Source organism: Carassius carassius, chromosome 38 (genome assembly GCF_963082965.1).
Source record: "Carassius carassius chromosome 38, fCarCar2.1, whole genome shotgun sequence".
NCBI lineage: Eukaryota > Metazoa > Chordata > Actinopteri > Cypriniformes > Cyprinidae > Carassius > Carassius carassius.
Window position 1 is genome coordinate 3,524,290 of NC_081792.1, and position 19,350 is coordinate 3,543,639.

The 19,350-nt window shown below is 41.0% G+C and overlaps 4 non-coding genes across 4 annotated transcripts; 2 read left to right on the forward strand and 2 right to left on the reverse strand.

The window, feature by feature from the left end:
- Positions 1–629: 629 nt before the first annotated feature.
- Positions 630–701, forward strand: trnae-cuc (transfer RNA glutamic acid (anticodon CUC)). Its single transcript has one exon. It is a non-coding gene; the product is annotated as a tRNA-Glu (tRNA).
- A 7,108-nt stretch (positions 702–7,809) lies between these two features.
- Positions 7,810–7,897, reverse strand: trnay-gua (transfer RNA tyrosine (anticodon GUA)). The gene is given in 2 exon segments: positions 7,810–7,845; positions 7,861–7,897. It is a non-coding gene; the product is annotated as a tRNA-Tyr (tRNA).
- A 1,238-nt stretch (positions 7,898–9,135) lies between these two features.
- trnae-cuc (transfer RNA glutamic acid (anticodon CUC)) lies at positions 9,136–9,207 on the forward strand. The gene has a single exon. It is a non-coding gene; the product is annotated as a tRNA-Glu (tRNA).
- Positions 9,208–12,093: 2,886 nt separating this feature from the next.
- trnae-uuc (transfer RNA glutamic acid (anticodon UUC)) lies at positions 12,094–12,165 on the reverse strand. Its single transcript has one exon. It is a non-coding gene; the product is annotated as a tRNA-Glu (tRNA).
- Between the last annotated feature and the right edge of the window lie 7,185 nt (positions 12,166–19,350).

Consider the following 19,350-nt stretch of genomic DNA (forward strand, 5'->3'; position numbering starts at 1 on the left):
TTTATCCGCAAAGTTGCTGATTATTTGCTTATTCAGTTTAATGCAGATTACAATTTATTCTCAATGTCCAGGTGGCAATTAGTGATAAGGCTTCAAAATGGCAAGCCTGTGACATCAAAACAACATGGCATTACACCCTTCAAAGTAATGAAGCAGTTACAGAGTAGCGATGAAATAGTTCATTCGAAAATCAACTGGCTGCCAGCCTGCAGTTTATTTCCCCGATAATCGCCGAGCTTGTCGGAGTGCTTGTGAGACGAATTGCAATACCGAAGCATGTCCGTGTCTTCCCTAGACATCGGAAAGGGTGTGCAGAATATGTCTTTTTTGGAAAAAAAGAAGAATGCCTGAAGATTTGCCTTTTCTTCTGGATTTTGGAGAAGAGAAAAAAAAACACAACAACAAAATAAGCCGGAGAAAAACAAGCACAGAGCGAGCCAGCCAGGAGTCAAAGCTAGAATCTTCTGATCCGTAGTCAGACACGTTTTCCATTGCGCCACTGGCCCACCAATAGTAAAGACCCCTGATTGCTTCAGATTTGTTGGTTTTAGATGTGACAGTGGCAAGCATTGCTGTCTGCTCATTCTCACCTTGTTTTCAGGAAGTAAGCCCACCAACCCACCAGCCCCTCCCTGGTGGTCTAATGGTTAGGATTCGGCGCTCTCACCGCCGCGGCCCTGGTTCGATTCCCGGTCAGGGAAAGCTCTTTTGGCTTCCAATTGTGGACTGCGAATTCTAGCTCTGCTAACAGCTGCGAGAAAGCCAGCTCCAAACCAAAAAAATGGTGAGCACTTGAAAAAATGACCTCCTTCGAGCCGGAGTCAAACCAGCAACCTAAGTAATGCCAACACTCCAACCTACAGTCCTCCGCTTTACCAGCTGAGCTATCAAATGGGCAAAGTGTGAGACAGAACCTTGACATATCACGGTCTTGTAGCTCTACTGCTGGCCAAAAAGTCACTTCTGGTGCAGGAAGATGTGCTGGATTTTTGAGGAGGGAATCAAAAAGGAGCATGCGTTCCCATACCGGGAGTCAAACCTGTGCCGCCTGGGTGAAAACCAGGAATCCTAAGCGCTAGACCATATGGGATTTGGAAACCTTAACTAGCCATTGGCTTCTGGCGCACTTTCCATACATGTGGTCAGTGTGGGCGCAGGATCTTGTAGTGGCCTGTTGCTTTAGGTCTGCGACTGTAACAATGTGATAATAATTTGGCAAAACAAGAATTATCCAAAAGGACGGTTTTCTGAATTATATAGTGTTGTATGCATTCAAGGGATCTGTTTTTTTTTTACTCACCCCGGGAGTTCAGTTTATTTGGGCAGATTCCTGTGATTGCTGAATTGATACCTCGAACTGGTAATTAAGCTCTTTTCCAGGTGAAAATACTTGTGTCATCCATTTGAAAACACACACGTCAACCGTTATCTAGAGGAAAAACTGCCTATTGTCACTCTGTCAAGATACAAAAATGACATTGTGAGGGTAACAATGAAAGTGAGACCAATTTTTAATCGGCAAAGTTGCTGATTATTCGCTCCTTCAGTTTAACTCAGTTTACAACTTATTCTAAACGTCCATGTGGCAATTAGTGATAAGGCTTCAAAATGGCAAGCCCATGACATCAAAACCACATGGCATTATACCTTTCAAAGTAATGAAGCAGTTACAGAGTAGCGATGAAATAGTTCATTCAAAAATCAACTGGCTGCCAGCCTGCAGTTTATTTCCCCTATAATCGCCGAGCTTGTCGGAGTGCTTGTGAGACGAATGGCAATACCGAAGCATGTCCGTGTCTTCCGTAGACATCGAAAAGGGTGTGCAGAATATGTATTTTTTGGAAAAAAAGAAGAATGCCTGAAGATTTGCCTTTTCTTCTGGATTTTGGAGAAGAGAAAAAAAACACAACAACAAAATAAGCAGGAGAAAAACAAGCACAGAGCGAGCCAGCCAGGAGTTGAACCTAGAATCTTCTGATGCGTAGTCAGACGCGTTATCCATTGCGCCAAGGCCGGCGCCCATTAGTTGAGGTAAAGATCCTAAAAGACGCATAGGGACGTGAGTTCGCGGCCCACTCCGACCAGTGATGGAATTCCTGGAATGTGTCCGCTTCGACGCTGCTGATGCACACGTACGTAATCATCATTCTCCCCCGTAATTTAATCGAACGTAAATTCGTCCCCCCCCACTTTAATTTGGGAACTGTCCAAAGTAAACACTCTCACGTTGTGTATGTTTCATTCATACCGGACGCCGGAGGGCGCTCTCTCGCACAAAGTCCAAAACAGACTCGTAAAAGTACCAGCTCGTGACCACTATGTGACGCACGCTACAGGAAATACCTTATATGGACAAAAGCATCAAGCTGTCACTGGATAAAAAAAAGTCGAAATGATTTGACAGACAAAACGTGAATATTCATTGCAACAAATACATGATTTGTGTTTTTGTGCATTTTCACAACAAAATACATGAATAACGCAGTGCTAACTAACTCATTTTTTACAGTATAATATATTATTTTTTACAGTATAACATTATATTATTATATTTTCTGACTTATTCTGAAAGTCCCTGTTTTTGTGTGTGTGTGTGTTTTATTTTTATGTAATACTGGAATACTTAAAAAAAATTGCAACTTCAAATACAGTGAGAAATAGGCACAAAAACATTACTAGTGCAAAGATTAAGATTAACAACCCTTTTAATTTGCAAATATTAAGTCAATAAAAAAATTATAACAGCAGTGCAAATATATATGCATTTACAAATATTGTGAGAATACAAAAAGGCACAATAACAATAGTGTGAGGGCAAATATTAACAATCCTTTTAATCTCCATATATATTTTAAAGCCAATAAAACATTTAGAACAGTAGTGCAATTTTGACACATCAATTAAAAATAATAAACAGTAAACCAAAAATGTTTACCACAGTAGTAAAATGTTTACATATCAGTGTAAAAAATATAATAAATATCAAACCAAAACAAACACAACAACAATAGTGTGAGGGCAAATATTAACAACCCTTTTAATCTCCATATACATTTTAAAGCCAATAAAACATTTAGAACAGTAGTTCAATTTTGACACATCAATTAAAAATAATAAACAGTAAACCAAAAATGTTTACCACAGTAGTAAACTTTTTACATATCAGTGTAAAAATATAATAAATATCAAACCAAAACAAACATTTGCAGTGCAATTTTGACATCAGACTAAGAAAATAATAAATAGTAAACCAAGACAAACATTTACCACAGTAGTGCAATTTTGACATGTTAGCCAAAAAAAAGTAAATCAAAACAAAAATGGACCACAGTAGTGCAATTATGACATATTCGCCCCTAAAAAAATAGTAAATCAAATATACCAAAACCAAAATAATGATAATAATAAAAACATAAACATACCATATATATATAATGGTATCAAATATTTTTCCAACAGAGGCATGCAGCAGAGGAAACACACAGTAATTACACATTTTAGAGAAAGCTGTCATTGTTGGAGACTATTAAATTGCACTATAAAGCAAACATTAAGTTACCAAATAAAAATATCACGTGCTGAAATAGCAGTTTTAAGAAGCTGTAGGGTTGCCATTTCCCTTTTTTCTTCACCTATAACCTCGTTCCTGCAGCACAGCCCTCCATTCACCATATGATTGAGACTCAGAATCTTTGCAGAACCAGTTGCCAAAGTACTGAAGATGTGATGGTGGCTTTCTCTCTTTGTTACACTTTCTGGAAAGAATTATGTCTGTCTTCTTCACATATTTTCTTGTGACAGTTCCAGTGCGCTCCCTCTCCAGTTTTCTCTTTCTGTATTGCTGAGTGGAGTAAGGGACATCTTGACCGGATGTCTGTGTCTGAGCTGATGGTTGCAAAGCTGAAGGTAATGGGAGGTTGAAGAACATCACCTGTGAGGTACCTGTAGAGGATGGCGCTTAAGTGCCTTTCACTGTAGGAAGCTGCACAGATGGTAAAATGAAAGGGAGAGAGATGAGTAGTGCTGATGCAATGACAGGAAGGCCTTGATGTGATATTGGAGCCTGGGAGATGGCCTGGGGTTGCGACCTCCCCTTAAGTTTTGCCTTCCCAGCAGTGTTTGGTGGCAGGATAAAAAGGTGAGGCTCAGCCAAATTGCCTGGATACAGAGTTGGTCCTTTCTGCATAGCTGCAGGAAGTGTCTCGGGTCCTGCCATGGGTGCGTCTGGGGCTTGGATACCCTGCTTCAAAATCTCCTGTTCCTGTGACTTGCCACACCTGCTGAACCTGGGAAACATAAAACAACAGATATTAATAAACATTTAAGCAATACAAAAGATCAACTACTATTTGTCATGACTATGACGCAGCAGCATGACACAGCTGAGATCACACAGCAGTCGTCTAATGTATTACTGCTTTTGTGAAATGGCTACTTTATTGAGATTAACATTGTATTATGAATTATTGATTCTTGCAGTCTGCTGAAGACAGCTGATCCATGTCATAAATCTTATCTTTAATAATGAAGAAGAAAACAGAAGTTGAACTCTTGTTGATTTGTTTCTAGACCTGCAAAGCAGCCATGGTTACATAAAGGCTGATGATACAAATAAATTTGAGAAGTGTTTCTTGGGTACGTTCCCCACTGAGAATGGGTAACAAATTTCAATCTGGATACTTCAGATCAATCTTGCGCTCTGTGTCTTACCTGGTTGCCTGTTGATGGCAATATTAACCAAAGTTGCCCAGCAGCATTGATCAAAAAAAGTTGCCGTGTAACATCAGCCCTTAGCTGCTTTAAGTTTAGGCTTAGCGGTGACAATGCTTATTTACTCACCATTGTGTGACTGTTGCAGCGTTCACTTCTGGGAGCTGGATGGTGGTCTCACTCATCACCTTAGCATTGGTGAGGATGCACTCTTGGATGTACTTGTGAGCACATGCTACCACAGTGAAGCGGGACACCCTCACTCCGTCACAGCGCACCACGTTTGGGTAGAGAGCACAGAGCCTTGTGAAAATGGCCTCCACCACTCGGTTGAAGTCAGGCCACTGTGCAGGACTATGAGCCCCAACGAAACACCTGCAAATTACAACAGGATACATATTATTAATGTAAGATTGTTTTCATTGTGTGATCTTATTTTTATTTTCCCTTTCCTATTCTGTTTTGCTTTGTGTTGTCTAAATGTTCATTTATAATATCTGCCCATAGTTATGTTTTCTTTCTTTGTTTTGTTTTTAGATTGATGTTAAAATGTCATATCAATAAATCAGGTCTCTACTGGATTACTGTGTTGTGGAATTATTACAGGGTGTTGTTAGTCAGCCTGTCAGATTTTATTCACAATAATGACTGCATATTAACCCGCTTATTACATGGCTACTTACTAAAGTACAGTAAAAGACAAATTATTTGACACAACATATTGATACAAAATGATTTTACCGATTTAAGAAATGATTGCTTTGTTTCTGCTAAATTAATTATTCCAATGTAACATACTTAGCAACCTAATAAACATTCAGAATTAAACGTAAATCACAACTAATAATTTATGTTTAGTTGCGAAATGAAAAGAAAATGAAAAGAAAGATAATTTAAATGAAATAATTAAAAATAATTAAAAATGAAAAAAATAATTAAAAATGAAATATAATTTAGGAACTTTTGATAGCATCAGTGAATACAAATATTCACATGATTCATAGATAAAGAAATCAATAAATTGTTGTTATTAGTTAAATGTGTCATAATGTATCCATTCCTTAATAACATATTATATTAACTAACAGTGTAAAATTATATCATTAATGAATCATTAGATAATAATTTGTAAAAATATCATTATGTTATTACTTTAACTTTACTTGTTGAGGTACATGACTAATTTAAAAAAAAAAACCATAACCACAATAACATATTAACAATTGGTTAATAGCTCTTTACCTCAACATGTAAAGTCATAAATTGATTTTCTTTGAAAATCATTAGCTAATGATTAGTTAAAGCTGACAACTGGAAGTTGAAGTAAATAGCTTTGGCCACTGTAGTAATTAAAATATACATTTACGTCATTAGTTAATCTAATGTTATTAAGGAACTAATACATTAAAGTAAATTTAACTAATAAAATTGTATTTATTAATTTATCTATGAAACATATAGAATGTTTATTAGTTGCTGATGTAGTAATCATTAATTAATGGTTTAAGTTAGTCCTTCATTCGTTTACATTAACTCATGATTATCTGTGCATTCGTTAAGTATAAATTAATGGATATTTGTCCATTACAGGTGACATGGAGCGCCACTGGCCCACCAATAGTAAAGACCCCTGATTGCTACAGAGTTGTTGGTTTTAGATGTGAAAGTGGCAAGCATTGCTGTCTGCTTATTCTCACCTTGTTTTCAGGAGGTAAGCCCACCAGCCCACCAGGCCACCAGCCCACCAGGCCACCAGGCCATCAGCCCACCAGCCCATCAGGCCACCAGGCCACCAGCCCACCAGCCCACCAGGCCACCAGGCCATCAGCCCACCAGCCAACCAGCCCCTCCCTGGTGGTCTAGTGGTTAGGATTTGAAAAAAGACCTCCTTCAAGCCGGCAACCTAAGGATTGCCAACACTCCAACCTACAGTCCTCCACTCTACCAGCTGAGCTATCGAAGGGGCAAAGTGTTAGACAGAACCTCGACATCTGGTGCAGGAAGATGTGAATTATCCAAGAATTATCCAAAAGGACGTTTTTCTGAATTATATAGTGTTGTATGCATTCAAGGGATCTGTTTTTTTTACTCACCCCGGGGGTTCAGTTTTGTTCGGCAGATTCCTGTGATTGCTGAATTGATACCTTGAACTGGTAATTAAGCTCTTGTCCAAGTGAAAATACTTGTGTCATGCATCTGAAAACACACATTGCAACCGTTATCTAGATGAAAATCTGCCTATCATCGGTCTGTCAAGGTACAAAATTGACATATTGTGAGGTTAATAATGAAAGTGAGACCAATTTTTTATCCGCAAAGTTGCTGATTATTCGCTCGTTCAGTTTAATGCAGATTACAATTTATTCTCAATGTCCAGGTGGCAATTAGTGATAAGGCTTCAAAATGGCAAGCCTGTGACATCAAAACAACATGGCATTACACCCTTCAAAGTAATGAAGCAGTTACAGAGTAGCGATGAAATTGTTCATTCGAAAATCAACTGGCTGCCTGCCTGCAGTTTATTTCCCCTTTAATCGCCGAGCTTGTCGGAGTGCTTGTTAGACGAATGGCAATGCCGAAGCATGTCCGTGTCTTCCCTAGACATCGGAAAGGGTGTGCAGAATATGTTTTTTTTTTTTGGAAAAAAAGAAGAATGCTTGAAGATTTGCCTTTTCTTCTGGATTTTGGAGAAGAAAATAAAAAAACACAACAACAAAATAAGCCTGAGAAAAACAAGCACAGAGCGAACCAGCCAGGAGTCGAACCTAAAATCTTCTGATCCGTAGTCAGACGCGTTATCCATTGCGCCAATGGCCCACCAATAGTAAAGACCCCTGATTGCTACAGAGTTGTTGGTTTTAGATGTGACAGTGGCAAGCATTGCTGTCTGCTTATTCCCTGGTGTAAGTGGTTAGCATTCCCTCCCTGGTGGTCTAGTGGTTAGAATTCGGCGCTCTCACCGGCGCGGCCCGGTTTTGATTCCCAGTGAGGGAAAGCTCTTTTGGCTTCCAATTGTGGACTGCGAATTCAAGCTCTGCTAACAGCTGCGAGAAAGCCAGCTCCAAACCAAAAAAATGGTGAGCACTTGAAAAAAAGACCTCCTTCGAGCCAGAGTCGAACCAGCGACCTAAGGATTGCCAACACTCCAACCTACAGTCCTCCGCTCTACCAGCTGAGCTATCGAAGGGGCAAAGTGTTAGACAGAACCTCGACATATCACGGTCTTGTAGCTCTACTGCTGGCCAAAAAGTCACTTCTGGTGCAGGAAGATGTGCTGGATTTTTGAGAAGGGAATCAAAAAGGAGCATGCGTTCCCATACCGGGAGTCAAACCTGGGCCACCTGGGTGAAAACCAGGAATCCTAAGCGCTAGACCATATGGGATTTGGAAAGCTTAAACTGGCCATTGGCTTCTGGCGCACTTTCCATACATGTGGTCAGTGTGGGCGCAGGATCTTGTAGTGGCCTGTTGCTTTAGGTCTGCGACTGTAACAATGTGATAATCATTTGGCAAAACAAGAATTATCCAAAAGGACGATTTTCTGAATTATATAGTGTTGTATACATTCAAGGGATCTGTTTTTTTTACTCACCCTGGGAGTTCAGTTTATTTGGGCAGATTCCTGTGATTGCTGAATTGACACCTTGAACTGGTAATTAAGCTCTTGTCCAGGTGAAAATACTTGTGTCATGCATCTGAAAACACACATTGCAACCGTTATCTAGATGAAAATCTGACTATCATCGGTCTGTCAAAGTACAAAATTGACATATTGTGAGGTTAATAATGAAAGTGAGACCAATTTTTAATCCGCAAAGTTGCTGATTATTCGCTCGTTCAGTTTAATGCAGATTACAATTTATTCTCAATGTCCAGGTGGCAATTAGTGATAAGGCTTCAAAATGGCAAGCCCGTGACATCAAAACAACATGGCATTACACCCTTCAAAGTAATGAAGCAGTTACAGAGTAGCGATGAAATTGTTTATTCGAAAATCAACTGGCTGCCAGCCTGCAGTTTATTTCCCCTTTAATCGTCGAGCTTGTCGGAGTGCTTGTGAGACGAATGACAATACCGAAGCATGTCCGTGTCTTCCCTAGATATCGGAAAGGGTTTGCAGAATATGTCTTTTTTGGAAAAAAAGAAGAATGCCTGAAGATTTGCCTTTATTTCTGGATTTTGGAGAAGAGAAAAAAAAACACAGCAACAAAATAAGCCGGAGAAAACAAGCACAGAGCGAGCCAGCCAGGAGTCGAAACTAGAATCTTCCGATCCGTAGTCAGACTCGTTTTCCATTGCACCACTGGCCCACCAATAGTAAAGACCCCTGATTGCTACAGAGTTGTTGGTTTTAGATGTGACAGTGGCAAGCATTGCTGTCTGCTTATTCTCACCTTGTTATCAGGAGGTAAGCCCACCAGCCCCTCCCTGGTGGTTTAGTGGTTAGGATTCGGCGCTCTCACCGCCGCGGCCTGGGTTTGATTCCCGGTCAGGGAAAGCTCTTTTGGCTTCCAATTGTGGACTGCAAATTCTAGCTCTGCTAACAGCTGCGAGAAAGCCAGCTCCAAACCAAAAAAAATGGTGAGCACTTGAAAAAAAGACCTCCTTCGAGCCCGGCAACCTAAGGATTGCCAAGACTCCAACCTACAGTCCTCCACTTTACCAGCTGAGCTATCGAAGGGGCAAAGTGTTAGACAGAACCTCGACATCTGGGGCAGGAAGATGTGCTGTATTTTTGCCTTGAGGTACTCCATACTGCACTTGTGATCGATAGGATACATCTTCATTCACTGCTACGAACTGATGGCGGTCATATAAGTACGATTTAAACCATGCTAATGCACTTCCACTGATGCCAACAAAGTGTTCAAGTCTATGCAAAAGAGTGTTGTGGTCAATTGTGTCAAACACAGCACTAAGATCCAATAAAACTAATAGAGAGATACACCCACGATCAGATGATAAGAGCAGATCATTTGTAACTCTAAGGAGAGCAGTCTCAGTACTATGATACGGTCTAAATCCTGACTGGAAATCCTCACATATACCATTTTTCTTTAAGAAGGAATATAATTGTGAGGATACCACCTTTTCTAGTATCTTGGACAGAAAAGGGAGATTCGAGATTGGTCTATAATTAACTAGTTCTTTGGGGTCAAGTTGTGGTTTTTTGATGAGAGGCTTAATAACAGCCAGTTTGAAGGTTTTGGGGACATATCCTAATGACAATGAGGAATTAATAATAGTCAGAAGAGGATCTATGACTTCTGGAAGCACCTCTTTTAGGAGCTTAAATGGTATAGGGTCTAACATACATGTTGTTGGTTTAGATGATTTAACAAGTTTATACAATTCTTCCTCTCCTATGGTAGAGAATGAGTGGAACTGTTCCTCAGGGGGTCTATAGTGCACTGTCTGATGTGATACTGTAGCTGACGGCTGAATGGTTGCAATTTTATCTCTAATAGTATCGATTTTAGAAGTAAAGTAGTTCATAAAGTCATTACTGCTGTGGTGTTGGGAAATGTCAACACTTGTTGAGGCTTTATTTTTTTTAATTTAGCCACTGTATTGAATAAATACCTGGGGTTATGTTTGTTTTCTTCTAAAAGAGAAGAAAAGTAATCGGATCTAGCAGTCTTTAATGATTTTCTGTAGGATATGTTACTTTCCCGCCAAGCAATACGAAATACCTCTAGTTTTGTTTTCCTCCAGCTGCGCTCCATTTTTCGGGCTGCTCTCTTTAGGGTGCGAGTATGCTCATTATACCATGGTGTCAAACTGTTTTCCTTAACCTTCCTTAAGCGTAAAGGAGCAACTTTATTTAAAGTGCTAGAAAAGAGAGAGTCCATAGTTTCTGCTACGTCATCAAGTTGTTCTGAGGTTTTGGATATGCTAAGGAATTTGGTTACATCAGGAAGATAACTTAAAAAGCAGTCTTTTGTGTTAGAAGTGATGGTTCTTCCATACTTGTAACAAGAAGTAGAATTTACAATTTTGGCTATATGAAGTTTGCACAGAACTAAATAATGATCTGAGATATCATCACTTGGCTGAATAATTTCAACACCATCAACATCAATTCCATGTGACCGTATTAAATCTAGAGTATGATATTTGACAATGAGTAGGTCCTGAAACGTGTTGTCTAACCCCAATAGAGTTCAGAATGTCTATAAATGCTGATCCCAATGCATCTTTTTCATTATCAACATGGATTTTAAAATCACCAACTATTAAAACTTTATCTGCATCCAGAACTAACTCGGATGTAAAATCACCAAACTCTTTAATAAAGTCCGTATGGTGCCCTGGTGGTCTGTATACAGTAGCCAGTACAAACATAACAGGGGATTTATCATTAACATTTGTTTCTCTGGATAATGTTATATGAAGCACCATTACTTCAAACGAGTTATACTTGAAGCCTGCCCTCTGAGAAATCCTGAAAACGTTGTTATAAATTGAAGCAACACTTCCACCTTTGCCTTTTAGACGCGGCTCATGTTTATAACAGTGATCTTGGGGGGTGGACTCATTTAAAATAATGTAATCATCAGGTTTTAGCCAGGTTTCTGTCAAACAGAGTACATCTAAATTATGATCCTGTGATTGCTGAATTGATACCTTGAACTGCTAATTAAGCTCTTGTCCAGGTGAAAATACTTGTGTCATGCATCTGAAAACACACATTGCAACCGTTATCTAGATGAAAAACTGCCTATCTTCGGTCTGTCAAGGTACAAAATTGACATATTGTGAGGTTAATAATGAAAGTGAGACCAATTTTTAATCCGCAAAGTTGCTGATTATTCGCTCGTTCAGTTTAATGCAGATTACAATTTATTCTCAATGTCCAGGTGGCAATTAGTGATAAGGCTTCAAAATGGCAAGCCCGTGACATCAAAACAACATGGCATTACACCCTTCAAAGTAATGAAGCAGTTACAGAGTAGCAATGAAATTGTTCATTCGAAAATCAACTGGCTGCCAGCCTGCAGTTTATTTCCCCTTTAATCGCCGAGCTTGTCGGAGTGCTTGTGAGACGAATGGCAATACCGAAGCATGTCCGTGTCTTCCCTAGACATCGGAATGGGTGTGCAGAATATGTCTTTTTTGGAAAAAAAGAAGAATGCCTGAAGATTTGCCTTTTCTTCTGGATTTTGGAGAAGAGAAAAAAAACACATTAGACCAGCGACCTAAGGATTGCCAACACTCCAACCTACAGTCCTCCACTCTACCAGCTGAGCTATCGAAGGGGCAAAGTGTTAGACAGAACCTCGACATATCACGGTCCTGTAGCTCTACTGCTGGCCAAAAAGTCACTTCTGGTGCAGGAAGATGTGCTGGATTTTTGAGGAGGGAAGCAAAAACAAGCATGCGTTCCCATACCGGGAGTCGAACCTGGGCCGCCTGGGTGAAAACCAGGAATCCTAACCGCTAGACCATATGGGATTTGGACACCTAAAACTGGCCAGTGGCGCACTTTCCATACATGTGGTCAGTGTGGGTGCAGGATCTTGTAGTGGCCTGTTGCTTTAGGTATGCGACTGTAACAATGTGATAATAATTTGGCAAAACAAGAATTATCCAAAAGGACGGTTTTCTGAATTATATAGTGTTGTATGCATTCAAGGGATCTGTTTTTTTTACTCACCCCGGGGGGTCAGCTTTTTTGGGCAGATTCCTGTGATTGCTGAATTGATACCTTGAACTGGTAATTAAGCTCTTGTCCAAGTGAAATACTTGTGTCATGCATCTGAAAACACACATTGCAACCGTTATCTAGATGAAAATCTGCCTATCTTCGGTCTGTCAAGGTACAAAATTGACATTTTGTAAGGTTAATAATGAAAGTGAGACCAATTTTTTATCCGCAAAGTTGCTGATTATTCGCTCGTTCAGTTTAATGCAGATTACAATTTATTCTCAATGTCCAGGTGGCAATTAGTGATAAGGCTTCAAAATGGCAAGCCTGTGACATCAAAACAACATGGTATTACACCCTTCAAAGTAATGAAGCAGTTACAGAGTAGCAATGAAATTGTTCATTCAAAGATCAACTGGCTGCCAGCCTGCAGTTTATTTCCCCTTTAAAAGCCGAGTGCTTGTGAGACGAATGACAATACCGAAGCATGTCCGTGTCTTCCCTAGACATCGGAAAGGGTGTGCAGAATATGTCTTTTTTGGAAAAAAAGAAGAATGCCTGAAGATTTGCCTTTTCTCCTGGATTTTGGAGAAGAGAAAAAAACACAACAAAAAAATAAGCCGGAGAAAAACAAGCACAGAGCGAGCCAGCCAGGAGTCAAACCTAGAATCTTCTGATCCATAGTCAGATCCATAGCGTTATCCATTGCGCCACTGGCCCACCGATAGTAAAGACCCCTGATTGCTACAGACTTGTTGGTTTTAGATGAGACAGTGGCAAGCATTGCTGTCTGCTTATTATCACCTTGTTATCAGGAGGTAAGCCCACCAGCCCCTCCCTGGTGGTCTAGTGGTTAGGATTTGGCGCTCTCACGCAGAGGCCCGGGTTCGATTCCCGGTCAGGGAAAGCTCTTTTGGCTTCCAAATGTGGATTGTGAATTAAAGCTCTGCTTACAACTGTTAGAAAGCCAGCTACTAAACCAAAAAATGGTGAGCACTTGAAAAAAAGACCTCCTTCGAGCCGGAGTCGAACCCCCGGAAAAGCTCTTTTGGCTTCCAATTGTGGATTGTGAATTAAAGCTCTGCTTACAGCTGTTAGAAAGCCAGCTCCAAACCAAAAAATGGTGAGCACTTGAAAAAAAGACCTCCTTCGAGCCAAAGTCAAACCAGCGACCTAAGGATTGCCAACACTCCAACCTACAGTGCTCCGCTCTACCAGCTGAGCTGTCGAAGGGACAAAGTGCTAGACAGAACCTCGACATATCACGGTCCTGTAGCTCTACTGCTGGCCAAAAAAGTCCCTTCTGTAAGCGTAACATGCTTCGGTATTGCTGTTTTTTTTTTTACTCACCCCGGGGGTTCAGTTTATTTGGCCAGATTCCTGTGATTGCTGGATTGATACCTTGAACTGGTAATTAAGCTCTTGTCCAGGTGAAAATACTTTTGTCTTGCATCTGAAAACACACATTGCAACCATTATCTAGATGAAAAACTGCCTATCGTCGGTCTGTCAAGGTACAAAATTGACATATTGTGAGGTTAATAATGAAAGTGAGACCAATTTTTAATCCGCAAAGTTGCTGATTATTCGCTCGTTCAGTTTAATGCAGATTACAATTTATTCTCAATCTCCAGGTGGCAATTAGTGATAAGGCTTCAAAATGGCAAGCCCGTGACATCAAAACCACATGGCATTACACCCTTCAAAGTAATGAAGCAGTTACAGAGTAGTGATGAAATTGTTCATTCAAAAAGCCAGCCTGCAGCCAAGAGTCGGACCTAGAATCTTCAGATCCGTAGTCACACGCGTTATCCATTGCGCCACTGGCCCACCAATAGTAAAGACCCCTGATTGCTACAAAGTTGTTGGTTTTAGATGTGACTATGGCAAGCATTGCTGTCTGCTTATTCTCACCTTGTTATCAGGAGGTAAGCCATGATAATTGCCGAGCTTATCCGAGAGCTTGTGTGATGAATGGCAATACCGAAGCATGTTACATGACTCCCCATAGACATCGGAACCTCAACCTATCAGGGTTCTGTAGCTCTACTGCTGTCCAAAAAGTCACTTCTGGTGAAGGAAGATGTGCTGGCATTTTGAGGAGGGAAGCAAAAAAGTTCAAGCTTTCCCATACCGGGAGTTGACCCCTGGCCGCATGGGAGAAAACCAGGAATCCTAACTGCTAGACCATATGGGAACTGGCCAGCTTTAACTGGCCACAAGCTTGTGGGCCACTTTCCATAATCTGGCCAGTGTGGTTTACAGAAATAAATAGTGTTGCATGCATTCAAGGGACATGAAAAACTGCCTATCGTCGGTCTGTCAAGGTACAAAATTGACATATTGTGAGGTTAATAATGAAAGTGAGACCAATTTTTAATCCGCAAAGTTGCTGATGTAGTTTCGTCTACCGGTTCTCAGAAGAATCACACTCAGTCAGTGGTTTTCTCTCAGAAGAAAAGACTTTATTTTATGGAAAACAACGCCGAGAGTCCTTGCAAGGAAATCTCTCGAATGTTATTTGGTATCTCCTTTTATATACTATATTATGCGGTTCCACAATAGTCAAACTTTTCCTTATGATTACAATTTGTATACCTCCCTAGAGAGGAGAGGCCCCCTGCTTGATTTATTCTAAAGAAAGGCCCTGTATGTATGTCTGACCATATGTTTGTCATCGGTTTTGTACATTCCAGCACATAGGCAACTTTATATTTTATTGCCTAAAATTTGTGACATTTTGGTGAACATGCACCACTTGTGGTGAAATTAACCAAAATCCAAAATTCTCTATGCATATTTCTACAGTATTATGGGACAAAACTTACAAAAATGGATTCCTCGGAGCTTGCAGAGTACATCCGATGAGACTTCAACCACAAAATCGCTAAAATGTATCTGTCCAGGGAACCATTAGGAAGGGTATGCTGAATAAATGGCAAATGGGAGGTTTTTTTTTTTTTTAAATGTCCATTTACAATTTATTCAGCGGGACCTCCGTAGTGCACCCGTGGACATAAATTTTTATGCAAATTCTACAGTATTATGTGACCAAACTTACAAGAATGGACTCTACTGAGCGTGCTTTGTACAGTAGAGGTGTTTCCATTAACAATATTGCACTCATTTGAAATAAATCAAGTTAAATAGATTAGGAATAAGTGCAAACATATCTATATAGAAAGATTCTGTATGTGATTGTAACCGGATGCCCCCTTTGGATAAATAAATTCATTTTTGAGGTTTGTGCTCATGTAGTACGGGGTTATAGCTCAACAACAGAGCATTTTTCTGCAGATCAATAGGTCTACATTTTGGATCTGGCTTGCTTGACATAATCAACGACATGATTTTAAAGTGAATCTGTAATCAAGTCGTCCACAGTTCAAATCTGGGTGTCCCCTTTGGACTTGTCTTATTTGGAGGTTTTGAGTTGTAGAGTTGCTGATTCTGATTTGGAGTAACCAAAGACCTGAGTTTACAGTGAAGGAGTCAATGTTTGATATTGTTGAATCGTAGGATCTAACTTAATCTTTGGCTCGAAGCACAGAAGTCTGTAGGGGTATGGCTTAATGAAAGAGCATTTTTCTGCAAATATGTGGGGGCATAGTTAAGTGGTAGAGCATTTGAGTGCAGATCAAGAGGTCCACGATTCAAATCCGAGTGCCGCTTATGGATTTCGCAGATTAGGAATAAGTGCAAACATATCTATATAGAAAGATTCTGAATGTGATTGTAACTCAATGGCACATCCTCTCGAGAGGTTCTTTTTTTGTATCTGGCATGCTTGTCATATCCAAAAACTTTATTCAAAAGTGAGTCTGTCATCTTGTGTGAGGCTATGATCAAAGGAGTCTGTGTGGATATAGTTCAGTGGTAGAGCATTTGATTGCAGATCAAGAGGTCCCCGGTTCAAATCTGGGTGCCTCCTTTGCATTTGGCATGTTAGGAATATATGTAGCCATATCTTCCAGCCTTTTAGGAAGGTCCCAGGTTCATTCCATGTGCCTAATTTGGGATTGACATAAATTCATTTTTGAGGTTTGTGCTCATGCAGTACAGGGTTATATCTCAACAACAGAGCATTTGTCTGCAGATCAATAGGTCTAAATTTTGGATCTGGCTTGCTTGACATAATCAACGACATGATTTCAAAGTGAGTCTGTAATCAAGTCGTCCACAGTTCAAATCTGGGTGTCCCCTTTGGACTTGTCTTATTTGGAGGTTTTGAGTTGTAGAGTTGCTGATTCTGATTTGGAGTAACCAAAGACCTGAGTTTACAGTGAAGCAGTCAATGTTTGATATTGTTGAATCGTAGGATCTAACTTAATCTTTGGCTCTAAGCACAGAAGTCTTTAGGGGTATGGCTTAATGAAAGAGCATTTTTTCTGCAAAGATGTGGGGGTATAGTTGAGTGGTAGAGCATTTGACTGCAGATCATGAGGTCCCTGGTTCAAATCTGGGTGCCCCTTGTGGAATTGGCAGATTAGGAATAAGTGCAAACATATCTATATAGAAAGATTCTATGTGATCCTTCACAAAAAAAAAAAGTCCTTCACTTATATGGCGGCGTGCAGCGGCCTCTCAGTTAGCGGCGTGCGTATTACAAATCCCTTTTAGCAATACCAACACGAGGAATAGTGTGGTAAAGTACAGTTTATCTGGACTTCTTAAACTTAATAATATCAATAGAATGATTAAACCACAGCTTAAAGCAACGTTGGGCAGGCTAAAGCTTCTGAACATAGCGAGGTGGAGGAGCGATACACACCGGTTAAAGGGAAGGAGGAAGCGGTGTGCAAGAAGGCAGAAGAGGGGTAAGCGGGCTGGTCTGATAGCCAGGCTAAAGGCTAATAATAGACCCATGTTTCCAACGCTTTTTCTGGCAAACGTCCGCTCGCTTGACAACAAGATGGACTTAATGCGCCTCAGACTAAGCAGCTATAAGGAAATGAGAAACTGTTGTGTATTTCTGTTAACGGAGACATGGCTATGTAACAACATCCCAGACTCAGTTTACCATATTGATGGGTTGCTACTCTTCCGAGCCGATCGAAACCATCTCTCGGGGGAAACTCGCGGAGGAGGACTCTGTGTTTACATAAACAAAGGCTGGTGTATAAACTGCTCTCCGGTAAGCAGCCACTGTTCTGAGGCAGTGGAATACCTGACATTGAAATGCCGAGCATACTATTTGCCTCGGGAGTTCACAGTTGTGTTTATTGTGGCTGTATATATCCCCCCGGGTGCTAACATTAGTATGGCTCTCGGGGAACTTCATGACCATATTGGTGCGTTACAGAACAAACATCCCGAGGCTTTTTTTGTGGTAGCTGGTGATTTTAATCATGTCAATTTGACGGATATTCTGCCACGGTTCCACCAACACGTCTCCATAGCAACCAGGGGGAATAACACGCTGGACCGTGTGTATACTAACAAACGGGATGCATACAGAGCGGTGCCCCGCCCACACTTGGGGTTTTCTGACCACATTTCCATCTTGCTGGTTCCTGCTCATCGCCCTTTGCTGAAAGACATCAAGCCCACAGTTAAAACCATCACGGTGTGGCCAAGTGGAGCCAACCTCATCCTCCAGGACTGCTTTGAACGCACCAACTGGCAGATTTTCCGAGAAGCAGCAACCAGCGTTGGTGGGGTGGACCTAGAAGAATATGCATCATCTGTCTGTGGCTACATCAGTAAATGTATTGATGATGTCACCACTACCAGGAAGATCACTATCTGTCCAAATCAGAAACCCTGGTTGAATGGAGAGGTGCAGTGTCTTCTAAAGGCACGGGATTCAGCCTTTAGGACAGGGGACGCACTTACACTGAGAACGGCGAGGAGGGATTTAGAGGGGGGGATCAAGAGAGCAAAGGCTAAATATGCACATAAAATACAGGGTCACTTCTCCACCAATGACTCCCGGAGCATGTGGAAGGGCATCAAGAGCATCACTGCTTATAGTAAAAGAGACACTGTTTGCCCTCAGGATCCATCTCTTCCCGATGCCTTGAATGCATTTTATGCCCGCTTTGAGACAACAAATGCCCCTCCCTTCTCTGGACTTACACTCCACCCAGGTGAACTGCCTTTTAGTGTGTCCACTGAGGATGTAAGAAGAACCCTGCTGAGAATTAACACACGCAAAGCAGCAGGTCCAGATAATATCCCCGGCAGGGTTTTGAAGGACTGTGCTCATGAACTGGCTGAAGTGCTAACTGACATCTTTAACAGGTCACTCTCCCAAGCTGTGGTGCCAGTGTGTCTCAAGACATCAACTATTATTCCCGTTCCCAAAAGCTCGGCCGTGACATGCATGAATGATTTCCGTCCATTGGCTCTGACACCGATAATCATGAAATGCTTTGAAAGGCTGATTATGGCTCACATGAAGGATATAATTGATGTCAATGTGGACCCTCATCAATACGCTTACAGGGAGAACAGGTCTGCATCGGATGCAGTTTCATCAGTTATCCACTCTGCTCTTACCCATCTGGAAAATAGGGATTCTTATGTCAGGCTGCTCTTCCTGGACTTTAGTTCAGCCTTTAATACTATTGTTCCACAAACTCTAGTTAATAAATTGCTCCTACTTGGACTTAAGCCATCACTTTGTAACTGGGTTTATGATTTTTTAACGAACAGGCCACAGACAGTCAAAGTCCATGGCATTTCATCTTCTTCCATCATCCTTAACACCGGTTCCCCCCAGGGATGTGTACTGAGCCCCCTGCTGTATACGCTTTTAACATATGACTGCTCGGCTAAATATCCAGGCAGTCATATTGTGAAGTTTGCTGATGACACGGCTGTGGTGGGATTGATATCCCATGACGACGAGTCCTTTTACAGACAGAAGGTGGAAGAACTCGAGGACTGGTGCAGAGCAAATAACCTCTGCGTTAATGTGGGGAAGACGAAGGAAATTGTCGTGGACTTTAGAAGGAGAAGCTACACCCCCTCTCCCCTGTTCATTGGTG